The sequence below is a fragment of the Podarcis filfolensis genome (assembly GCF_964270895.1).
Source record: "Podarcis filfolensis genome assembly, chromosome: 5".
Classification (NCBI taxonomy): domain Eukaryota; kingdom Metazoa; phylum Chordata; class Lepidosauria; order Squamata; family Lacertidae; genus Podarcis; species Podarcis filfolensis.
Window position 1 is genome coordinate 71905832 of NC_139608.1, and position 13198 is coordinate 71919029.

Sequence of the window (13198 nt, forward strand, 5' to 3'; positions counted from 1 at the left end):
GTGATGTCAGACAAGCTTCCCTGAAAAACAGATTGCCCATAATCCATTATATCACCCAGAGATGTATTCTGTATTTTCTTTAAAATATTTTGAGCAAGTGTCTAACACAAGCATAAGGAAATCCTAGAAAAACACACGCCAAAAATGATAAAAACCATTCTTTTTTGTTCCCTCTAATAGCAAAGTTGGGTGGCTGAGTGGAAATTTGGAATATGGATACATATATTCCTTTTCCTTGTCACAGCAATGTAACACAACAACAGCATGCAACAGGATAACAGAGCTATAAAGCATAATTTGCTTGGTCTGGCTGCCAACAATTTAAGAAAATGTGAGAAGGATATCTTATTTTATATTTTAAAGAATTAAAATGGTTTATTTTAATTAAACAGCAACAGACCAACAGGAACCTGCAAGCTTCCATGGTTTACAAAGTACTGAGCACAGTTGACTCTGAGCATATGCAGATAAGAATAGAGTAACTCACCACATTCTCTAGGAAGTGTAACTTCCAGGATCATATTGAACACCAAAGAGAGAAACTCCCACCTTGTGTTGGAAGTGGGTGAAAATGCACAGCTATGCTGTGATGCTGGATTTCTCTATTGTTCTCTATGGGCAGCACTCACTTCTGTGGCAGCAGCAGGGAGATATAAAGAAACCAAAGGTTTGACAGACTGCGTGAGTCTATCACTTTAGTCTATAACTGAGAGCAGGTGACTCACAGAAAGAAAGAGAGAAAGAATTGACTTGCTGAGACCCCTAACAACTTTATCGAGTGCATGGATTAGAGCTGGGAGATACAAGCCATGAAGTTAAACTTCTCTTCCTGCTTTATAACAGGAAGGATGGAGAGGAAGGCAAAGGGATGACCATCCCCATTCCCCAAGAGGCTTGAACAATGCTTCTGAGCCAAGCTGAAACAGCAGCAAGCTTCTTAGGGAAGTGGGGATACACTGCACCATTTTGCTGCCGGTCCCACTTGCTAACAGAAACATTAATCACAACAGCGGAAACAAGAGGAAACTTTTCAGAGTCAGCCAAAAGTTCTCAGAGCTACCTATGGTTTGTTACTAAAAGAGAATATGGAAGGACCAAGGCAAATTTCCAAAGAGAAGGAGAGCTCTCCACTAACAAGGCACTGCCCTACCTTGCCATTTGCCATAGGTAAAGGACCCCTGGATGGTTAAGTCCAGTCAATTTCAACTATGGGGTGTGGTGTTTCTCTCCGCTTTCAGGCCAAGGGTGCAGGTGTTTGTCTGCAGACAGCTTTTCTGAGTCATGTGGCCAGCATGACTAAACCACTTCTGGCGCAACAGGACACCGTGAAGAGTACCAGAGCACACAGAAACACCTTTTACCTTCCCGCCACATCGGTACCTATTTATCTACTTGTGCTGGTATGCTTTTGAACTGCTAAGTCGGCAGGAGCTGGGACTAAGCAACGGAAGCTCATCCCATCATGAGGATTCAAACTGCCAACCTTAGGATTGGCAAGCCCTTTACCATCTGTCATATTTCAGTGGGTGGGGGCACTCAGACAAGGCCTCTGGGGAATAGCCCAACATGTGGGTAGATTTATATGGGAGCAGGTGGTTGCACTGGATTGCTGAATATGATTTAATGGTGTGGTCTCAGTTCACAAGGAGAAGTAATGGGGCTGACCAATTCTGGCCAATGCTCAATTTAACTGAAAGAACATGCCCCAGAAAATTCACTGCAATGTGCAAGGGTTCCATTAGAAGACAGTGATTTCTCAGCAGAGAAGTTGATGTAGAAAGTGTTACTTGAAAGAAGAAAGTTTGGAAAATTAGGAGTGTCATAGGAAGAACAGAGCTCACTTTGATCACAGGCTTGCTTTTAATAGAGGATTAGGGGGTGTATTGATTTCTACTCTCTCGGCCATTGTTTAGAGCACCTCTCAAATGGCTGACATTTTACTCTAACTGTTTTTTATCCTTTTCAATAAACAAATTATTGATTATTTTTAATAGGTTTTGGATTGACAAGTTCCACTTAAAACAATAGCTCATTTAGGTTATATAGCCCCTCTCCATAGCAGCCCAGGACTGTGGAAAGTTGAAGGAGCCACTGCTACATGGAAACCTTTTCTAGATTCCATTCTGATTAAGATGTAACATTTGAAGCCTAAAGCTCTACAATTTAGAATAATTGCATGCATATTAACAGCAACTACTAGGACATTTGTCTTTTGGGAATTGGGTAATTACAAGGGCTGCTGACCAATTATAATGTTTAGTTAATTAACTGTGTTGCTTTTAATCAATTAAATGACCAATTAATCTATTAAGTACTAGGATACAACAACATTCGCCAATCTTGTGTTGCTTGTAAATTTGTTTTTTCACTTTCCATTTTTATAATTTAAAATGCAGTCTCATTCTCATGCATTTTGATATTGCAATTAAAAATATAGCCATCCTTTGGCGCTTTTAACAAGTAAACCACAAAATTGCACCCAACCAAAAACAAAAACCCTGCAGTATGCTCTAATGTGGTAGAGAGAATTTTATATGACCACAGCTGTGACAGCCCAACATGGGCCTAATTTTGCCAGTACTGCCAGTGTAATGGGGTGGACAGGGGGAGATGCAAATTGCAAATGCTAATTTTATGTAAGTGTAATCAGTTAAAAATGACTCAATAACGAAGACTAAAGCTGAACTGAGGAGGAAATAGCAAAAAGAAAATTGGAGGAGCTTAAATTTCACCAAAAAAGAACTACATATGAGGCTGAAGTCTTAATCCTGTATACGGGCTGGTTTACAGGAAATGTAAATGTGAGGAAATGTGATTCCAGCTGCCAAACTACTCACTGGAATTCCTTGTCCCACCCGACACCCCTGGATGAATATATGTGTACCAGCTACCAGCTGCCATTATTTGTACATGATTTGGAGCAAGAACCAGTGCAAAGCTGCCTGTTCACCAGAGGTATACAGCTTAGTACACTGAGGGTTTATGGCAAGCAGCATGAAAGCAAAACAAAAACCCAGCCAGGTTATTTTTCTCTTAGCTGATTGGCAACTCTGCTATACCTGCATGTCAACTGTGTACTGTAATGTTCTTTCTGTGACTGAGGAATCTCCTGATAACTTTGAGAACTTGAGCTATACTAGTTAAATAGCCAACTAAAAATCAGGCATCCCATGAAAACAAACTTAGACCAGCTGTCCTATTGAGACTACAAAATCAAATTCATAATTTCTGCATTCCACTAATTCACGGTGTATAGTTAAAGCTATGGTTTTCCCAGTAGTGTTGTATGGAAGTGAGAGCTGGACCATAAAGGCTGATCGCCGAAGAAGTGATACTTTTGAATTATGGTGCTGGAGGAGACTCTTGAGAGTCCCATGGACTGCAAGAAGATCAAACCTATGCATTCTGAAGAAAATCAGCCCTGAGTGCTCACTGGAAGGACAGATCGTGAAGCTGAGGCTCCAATACTTTGGCTACCTCATGAGAAGAGACGACTCCCTGGAAATGACCCTGATGTTGGGAAAGATTGAGGGCACAAGGAGAAGGGGACGACAGAGGACAAGATGGTTTGATAGTGTTCCCGAAGCTACCAGCATGAGTTTGACCAAACTGCAGGAGGCAGTAGAAGACAGGAGTGCCTGGCGTGCTCTGGTCCATGGGGTCATGAAGAGTCGGACACAACTAAACAACAAAATTCATAGTGTCACTGCATTCAGCATGGGAAACCAAAGGATAAAGGATAAAAAAATAATAATTTGCTCGCTCTGTTCCTAGATGCTTTACTTTGTATCAGCACACTTGTACCAGGGCTTCAACTGGCCTGATAAATGATACGGTAGTTTTTCAAATCAACTGGGACAAGTCAGGTGACAAATTATTTCCATTAGCCTCAGCAGAATTGAAACAAACAGATCAATACAAATGATTTGCTGCAAGTTTAGATCATAAATTTTCTTTTGCCTAGTTTTATCATTTGAAAATGGAAACATTTTCCCCATTGTGTGTGGGGAAAAGGTTCATTACAGATTTGATCATTTCTAGTTAGCATCTAACTGCCCACCATTTAACTCCAAAGATGTTTTAGAGGCTGTTATTTTCTTCTATGGCAGGCAACAACGTTATTTTGAAAGGATGATAAACAGCAAATAGGAAAAGGATCCTATTCCTCTAGAAATCATATTTACTTTGAAATTACAGGCAAAAATAATTTTAACATTTCATGCTTTGTATCATGATTAATAGGAACTGCTTTGCTAGATTACAGTAAGATTAGTTTTTATTTAATTACATTTATATTTCACGTTTCCTCTAGGGAGCCAAAGGTGCTGTCCCTCCCTCCCTCCCCAGTTTATCTTCACAACCACCCTGTGATAAAGATTAGGTTGTGAGATAGTGGATGGTATCCAATGCACTTGTTTCGTTAGTACAATGATTTGCACTTGCAGAGTTGAACTTGCAGTGTCCCCTACACACATCCAGCACCCTCCCCAAATTGGAGGGTTGGGGAATTCCTAGAAAATATTTAGGGGGCATGGGAGCAGGAGAGATGGAGAAAATTGCATTACACAAACAGAAATCCTCACAGCACTATATTTCCATGAGCTGCTCTGGTTCGCCAGAAGCGGTTTAGTCATGCTAGCCACATGACCTGGAAGCTCCCTCTGCCAGTAAAGTGAGATGAGCGCCGCAACCCCAGAGTTGTCTGCAGCTGGACCTAATGGTCAGGGGTCCCTTTACCTTTACCTTTACTTTAAATATAATCTAAGACTAGTTCAAGTTCATTCAGTGAGCTTCATGGCTGATTGACTATTTCTACCCTGGTCTTCCAGGTCCTAGGCTGAGACTCTAACCACTGGGCCACAATGACTTTAAATCAAGCACTCTTGTTTACAAAAGTGGCTAGCCAGATGTCTCGGGGAACTCTGAGATCTTGCAAGCAAAGCATCAAGGCAAGCTCCACACCTATTTTGCTCATTTCCTATACTTGTTGGTCGGTGGAATCATGGAATTGTGGAGTTGGAAGGGACCACGAAAGCCATCTAGTCCAACCCCCTGCAATGCAGGAATCTTTTTGCACAACGAACCCACAACCCTGAGATTAAGAATGTCATGCTCCACCGACTGAGCTGGTATACTGCTTCTGAATATGGAGGCTCCATTTTGTTATTGTGACTATTTGATTTTTATTATAGGAAGGGGATGGTGGAAGGTTGGGGTCTTGGTGTTAGAGCAGATGCTTAGCATGCAAAAGGTCCCAAATCCAATTCTTGGCATTCCAAGTAAAACTGGAAAAGAATCCTGCCAGAAAGCTTGGAGAGCAGTCAGCCAGACAATGGTGAGCTAGATTACCAGAATCTTACTCTATAAAAGGCATGTTCCTATGTTACTTTTATCTCTAGCAGTTTGCCAAATCTGTGGGAGAGGGAGGAGGCAGGTCACAAAACACTTATGCTATAATGAAAACGGGGTAGTGGGGGTGTTTCATATATGTATACATTAAAAGGTGCCTCTCTTTCTTATAATTACTCTGATAACACCTACTGAATTAAACTAGAAACCCTAAATGACCATTTATTGTATGCTGGAGAGAGATAAGAATAAAGCTTTTATGAAATTTCCTCTGAGTGTGTCAATCATCCATCCAAAAGAAAGAGGCAAAAGGGCTCAGTGTTCCCACTAGAAGTAAGCAAATTCTCATAAGATGAGTTTGGCCTTAACTTACCTTGCCTGCTCAAGGTAAGCTGAGTGGCTTGTTGAGTGAGCTACCAGCTACCCTTCATAGTGCCATTAGATTACCCCATATAATTCCTCTTTAAATGGATCTTGCTCCTGCAGTGGGGTTTGAACCCTTGTCTGAGGAAGAGCCTATGTACTTGTCATGCATGCCCCCTCCCAAGCAAGCTGTTGCATTGGACTGCCTATACACCCTTCCCTGTGGTTAGTCATTCAAAATGGTGGTTGTTCATCATGGGAGGGGGGCTCTCAGTACTCCCTGTGCCACTGGCTGCTGATGTGAGAGCACCGTGGGGACTTTATGCCTGGTGGATTGTTCCTCATGTGTGTGGTGTCCATTTGGGTAAGCTCACTGGGGTGTTTCCCCTTGCTGCATGTGGATAGCCTCAATTCATCCATGGCTAACATGGAAGGGTCATGGGCATGCCGCTCCATGATGGGGGTATGTTGGCAGGATTGCCACAAAAGTGGGTCCCACTTAGTTCAATAGGACTCACTGCCAAATAAGTATTCATTGGATTGGCCATGCTAGCTGCATTCACTCGGGTGGACTGTGAATCAAGCAGCCCAAACTTTACCAGACCATTTCCTTGTCAAGTCTATTGTACATTGCCTTCCTAGTTAATGGGCTGACTTCAGATCACTTCTCATTTTGGTAGAGCGAAAAACATAATCACACTTGTTATGAAGGATCACAATAATTCACCAGAAGAGCAAACAGCTCTACAAGCTACTTACATATTTATTAAGCATTATACAAAGATGCATGAAAACAACAGGCTAACAGCCTCACCAGCATACAAATCAACACCAGAATTGTTTTCTTGCATAGCTATATCCAGGTTAATTAAATCTAAGTGCAACAGTATACCCCCCATTCTTCCCAGACACTGCAAGACAAGGTCTGGGAATATAAAAAGGTTGGAGATTTAATTAATCCTGTAGAGTGAAAGCTAATTTACTCTTTAGCAATACACCGCATATCAGTTGGAACTGTTTTAACTTCCTCAAAAACAGTAACTGATAATATATGCATACAGCCCATATCTCCAAGTCATGCCAGCAAAAAGCAGCATTAAGGTCGGCACCCATATTTCTTCAAAGCTCACTTGAAATATACTGGGGCTACGATGTTACCATCTATACCAGAGAACAGTATATATAATATCAGTGGTTCCCAATAGGTGGTCCACAGGCCCCAGGGAGTTTGCATAACCCACCCAGGGTAACAAAAACTACCATAGAGATATCAACATTTTTAGAAGTAGTGGGTCCATGGCTTGACTTTTTAAAAAAAAAAAACAGGGGGTCCGCAGTGCTTAGCTAATTAGAAACCACTTTCTAATATAATTTTGCTTGTCAGTCTCAGTGTGAGATAAACTGTCATTTCCTGGTTAGTAAAAGAACGTTTTAGTGATACTAATTGATCAGAAGCATGCAATTAATATATTATATGTCCATTGCATTTATTATATTTGAAAGAGCTCTGCTTCCTCGAAGTAAAAGGAACATAACAAAGGAATCATGCAACTCAACTTTCATGAGAGTTGATGAAGGATATTCAAAGCATCATTCAAAGCATCACTTACTTAATTTTCAACATTAGGCTTGTAGCAAACTTTAACTGGTACATATTCTGTATTCATATTTTGTGTAGAAACATAGTGATGTGAAGTAAAAGATTTCCAACAGGATACTTACCCAATATTCTGAAACGTTGAAGGTTCAGCACAATAATTAGTGCCATCCTCTCCTATCACAGCTTCAAAGTGAAGCAAAATCCTACGAAAATACCTCTTGTGACCACCTCATCAATTTCACTGTGTGAAGCTGATTTTTAAAAGTCATCATGAGGCCAGTAGGAGGTGGTGACATCATAATTACCTCCACCAACTGCCTTTCCTATGCATTAGAATTTTTAAGTACTTGAAGCCCATTGGCTGCAACCAATCCGACTTTACTCTAGGTCTCCTGCTGCCATGTACAGCTTGAGTTTCTACTCTCTATGACAACCCTTTTCAACCTTGGGTCACCAGATGGTGTTGGACTACTTCCATCATCCCCAGCCAACCTTGTCAATATCCAGGGAATTATGGGAGTTGTGATCCAACAATATCTGAGGAGAGCACCCAAGGTTGAGAAAGGTTGCTCTGTAACAAGCACAGGTTCTCTTACAACCTGCTCAGTCCTTGATGAAGAACTTCTACATGAATAGGCAACAGTGCTAGCAAAGCGTTTCTTCTTCCAGGGACTTTTATCAATATGAATCTGGAAAAACTGGGAGTACTCTGAAACATGGTTCTTATGTTTTCAGGATACATACAATGGAGTCTAAAGTGCCCAGCTGTTACAAGGCTTATGGATGCTGATAGAGCTCTCAGGCTTTATGGATTTTTCAGTGATTAAACAATAGTAATTTCTTGGTGGAGTTCAGTGCAAGGACAAACACACTCCCATCTAAGGCTGAAAATGCTTAGTGTGTGTTCGTAGATACCTAATATTTCAGTCTTTAGATGGGGGATTCACCCATGAATACATCATTTAATATTATGTACAGCTGAACATGTGAGCTGCCACCTTAGATACAAATTATGTCTGGGATAATGTGAGGTGATAGGACTATGAATAGTAACAAGAAGTCCTATCAAATGCAAGACTCGCTCCCCCCCCCCCGCCCAAAGCAGAAGTAGTATTTTCCAAATGAAGAGAAACACAAACTCCCTTGTCCCACCAAAAGTAGGTTGATAATAAGGTAAAGAAGTAGAAAAGTAGCACATTGCTAATGACATTAAAAACAAAGACCAAAAAAAATCTTTAAATGCATCTGAAGTACAAACCAAGCTAGGAGGCTGATGGATCATTCTGTGACAAAATGACAAAGGAGGGGGAAGCTTGCTGGAGGAGAATAAGGAGACTGCAGAGAAGTTAAATGAATTCTTTCATTCAGTCTTCACTGCAGAAGCCTTGAATGACTGAAGAATTTCCTCCCTCCGCCCTCAAGAAGGGCAACTGTGGTGTCTTGGGGGTCTTTGAAGAGTTATTACCCTGGCACCCTGGAAAAGCCCCAAGTAAACCAGATTAGACCTGAGTCTAGTTGCTCTATCTTTACCACTAGCAACCCACCCCAAACAACCCCAAATCATGATATGCCACCACCTACTGGGACAAAAAGCTGCAGGACAATAATTATTAAGGGGGAGAGAGATCTAACTAGAGTAGCTGCAGTTCTGCCAGTTTCTAATCCCCTAGATTTTTTTTTTTAATACTGTATTCTTGCATAGGCTTTCCTCAAAGAATCCTGGGAGTTGTAGTTTCATTAGGAGTTGGGAATTATCTTTTACAACTCTCTAACGCCTCCACACAGGACAATTCCCAGCGGTCCGTGGAGAAGAGGGAATGTCTTTTAAACCAGTTGAAATCTGTAGTGTGGGCTATATTCTCAAAAGCTTCTCCTATTCTACCCACTCAACAGTTCAATTTAGCCACAATCAAAATACTGTTTGTGGGAGAAGTATTAACATTCATGTTTTCTTAAGGGATTAATTATCTTAAGAGATCTAAGTAGGAGTGTGGGCCTGTGATAGGCAGATTAAAGCGAGGCAGTGCAGATTCATGCAGGGGAGGTCGTGCCTAACTAGGCTGCTGGAGTTCTTTGAAAATATTATTGCCATAACAGATGAAGGGGAATTCAATTGATGTAGTGAAGATAAATTTTCAAAATAGAATTTGACAAAGCTTCACACCAGAGATTAATGGCTGAGGGAGAAAGCTACAGAGGTGGAGATAAAATATGGTAATGTACAGAAAAGAGGCTTAAAAAAAAATCCTGCCGGTTAACCTTACATATTAGAGAAAGGAGGAGGAGGATCCTCCTGAGAGTGGGCCATAGAAATGACCAAGAAAGGCATTAAATTAAATGATTATGCCGAATGGAAGTACAGAAACACCGAGATTAAATGAAACAATTTAAACAATGTTTTAAAACATTTTGCTTATTGGGGTTTAGTGCTCTAACTCCAGAGAACTGAGTGGTACAAGGCTCACTGTCTGTGATTTCTGAACAGTGTGCTGGAGCACTCTAGTCTACCATGGGAGGGTCTGCAATGTGCCTTGAACTATTAGACCAGCATGTTGGATGTAGCCGCCTTTCTGTGCCCATTCGGAGCTAGGAATCTTCATACACCACGGATCTCTCCACTCTCTACTGATGTATGAGTGGTGACGTCCAAAGAAAGGAAGCAAGGAACACGCTTGGATTCCCTCATGCGCTCCATGTTGCAGCTGAATCTCAGAGGCATCTAGGAGCAGGGGTGGCCTGAATCTAGCTTTGTACAGTATATTACTTTTTATTTTATTTTTATTAGAGTCTTGGTAGTCCTCTGGCATTTTCCAAATTTACAGTGAAAGACTACAAAAATGCAATTCATAATCTAAAACGCTTGTTGCTGGAGGAGAGCAGGGGGAGATTTGTTTAGTTTTGCTGAGGAACAAGAGTACCCTCCATCTTGTAAAAACACACATGCACACAGTGGCTGCAAACACACTGAAAATTTAAAGCACATGGGAACTGTAGTTAGTTCAGGGTGTTGAGAATTGTAGCTCTGTGTGGTTAAACTACAGTTCCTAGGATTATCTTGGAATAGTCATGTGCTTTGAATGTATGGTGTGTATATGCAACTTGTAACTAGATGCAAACTCCAGTGCAAAAAACAGGGAGGAGTAATCAATGGGCTCTTTAATCCTTCCTTTCCCAACAAGAACAGCAACAGATGCTCTGGCAATAGATTCTCATCTGACTGTCTCTTGGTTTGCACATAGGATTGGCCAATTAAGGTGCAGCTCACACTGGAGGCTGGAATAAAGGTTTAAGGGTCTTTCCTCTGTGGTGCATCATCTGAGGAGGATTGTTGGGCTCAGATGAAGAACTATGGGGGTGTCAGACTGGGGCCCAGTTGCCTGTTGCTAGTTTTTAAGCTGACTCAAATTAATTGAACCTAATGGGCATCTGTTCTGAAGGAAAAGTAACTGAAACTCAATCTCTAGTCACAAAACTTTTCATTTGAATGTTCTGTTTTCAGAAAGAGATCTTTGTTTGCTTAGAACCTCAGTAACCTTTTGCAACGTCAAAATCTACACCATTATAGGGGAAACACTATGTTTGAGAGCTGATAAACACGGTTCATTTTTCTTAATGTATCACACCTACAGAAATGCTGCTACTAAAATTATTTTCTGGAAATCCTCGATGTGGAGAGTATACAATTGCTCCAAATGTTTATTTCTGCTTGGATATTGAATGTCTTGTTGATTACAGTTGTGATACCACATCAGAGTGTGGATTAAATGTATCTTGTGAGATACATTTTCAAGTTTGATTATTCTCCAAGAGTTCTCTGGGTTCAATGGGGGAGCAATATAGGGGGAAACATGATACATTCGGGAAGGCAACTCTTTTTTAAAATGCATTTAACTATGCATGGGTCAGTGATTTTAAATATTTCATGAAAGGTTTCCGACCAATGATCCAAAAGTAATAAATTAATAAGATTTGAACAAACTGTGAATATGTGTGTCACTGCTCCATGTGCCCCCCCTCTCTCTGTGTGTGTGTGTGTGTGTATGTGTGTGTGTGTGTGAGAGAGAGAGAGAGAGAGAGAGAGAGAGAGAGATGAACTGCCCAGCACTGCTGCGTATCTAGGTGGCAAGAGGAGGGGTTTGGTTATCCAGCTGGTTCTCATGAGATTCCAAGGGAAGATGCAGGATTTCACAAGAGGTGGGTGGGGCAGCTGAAAGCTTAAAAGTCTCAGCCACTTGACTGTCAGGGCCATTTTGCCCCACAAGCTTCCCCACCTGCCCTCAGTGCTAGTATTCCATTGGGTCTTAGGCCACTGGTTGATAGGGCCAGGGAAGAATTTTACTCCCAACCTCAACTGGCTCTGGGTAGGGAGGTTTGGGGGATCCCAAAAGCGCAGTGGAAGGGAATGCACAAGTTATGCCCTTATCTTGGGAGGGGACCAGCATTGCATCAATCCCTCACTTGCACCACATCAGGATCTAACACTGGTCAACTCTCATGGGTGTTTATGGATGCTTCCCACCAAAATGAAACCAACATGTCAGCAGAGAGGGCTGCTTAGAATGGAGTCAAATTCCTTGCCTTACTGTCACTGACAACCCTGCATTACCTGCTGTATATACCTGTTTCCAACCTACAAAACACGTGCTTATCGTGTTCATTCCTGATGGTCTCATGAGCCACAACCTGCAGCTACTGCACAAGTAGCACATATGACCAGCTGAACAAATACAGGCCAGAATTTTAATTTGCCACTGCAATTGCTTCATCCTGGAGCTCTGCTGCACAGTCAGCTCTTGTGTGACACTGCCACAAGGCTTCAGATGGAGAATCCTGGTTCAAGGCTATTCTACATAAACAAAACCTCTCTACATACAGTGGTACCTTAGTTCACAAACTTAATCCATTCGGAAGTCCGTTCCAAAACCAACATGTTCCAAAACCAGGGCACACTTTCTCATAGAAAGTAATGCAAAACAGATTAATCCATTCTAGACTTTTAAAAACAACCCCCGAAACAGCAATTTAACATGAATTTTACTATCTAACAAGACAATAGATCCATAAAATGAAAGTAATAATCAATGTACTGTACTATAAAATAAACAAGACAATATTGTAGATGATAAAAATTAACATTAATTTTTTTCTAACATGCACTGATGATAGTCATTGTTCGTATGGGGGGCTTTTATCCATTTCCGCAGTCGCTCACTCACTCACTCAATCAATCAATCAGTAGCTGAACTGGGTTCCACACAGTCACAAAAACAAATTAACCGAAAAAGCCTCAAAAACAAAAACAAAAAAATTAGCAAAAACAAAAGCACCAAACTTCCGAAATGTTCAAAAATCAAGGCGCAGCTTCTGATTGGTGCAGGTGCCCTGGAAACAATAAACAACAGCCACATCAGACGTTTGGTTTCCGAAAAACATTGGAAAACTGGAACACTTACTTTTGGGTTTTCAGTGTTTGACAACCAAGGCGTTTGTGTGCCAAGGTACCACTGTATAGAAATCTACCCTATTAAACAAAGGAGGCTCCTTTCTCTTCCTTCCTGCTTCCTCTGTATGTTTCTCAAACAAAAGGCATCTGACCACCATACAATATTTGTGGTCAATATTTTAGTGAAAAGTGCCATAGCGTGCGCACACACACCCAGGTAAGGACCATGGATGCCACTCAGACCTCATTTACAAACATGGATTCCTTTGAGCTGCACACACCAGTAGGAAGCCAGGAAAACCTCCACATTATTTTTTACTCACTATACATTTGGGATCCTATGGCTTTGCATTCAGTAGATGAGGTACCCGCCTGTCACCACTTGTTGTAAGCTAATCTCTCCCGCATGCTGGCTCTGGTCAGTGGAATTAGGTCCATTAACA

The 13198-nt window shown here is 41.3% G+C and overlaps 1 long non-coding RNA gene across 1 annotated transcript in view; it reads right to left on the bottom strand.

Annotated features, from left to right (window-relative positions):
• Positions 1–13198, bottom strand: part of LOC310762875 — a 602857-nt gene that overhangs the window by 427985 nt on the left and 161674 nt on the right. The gene's annotated exons all lie outside the window — the stretch shown is intronic.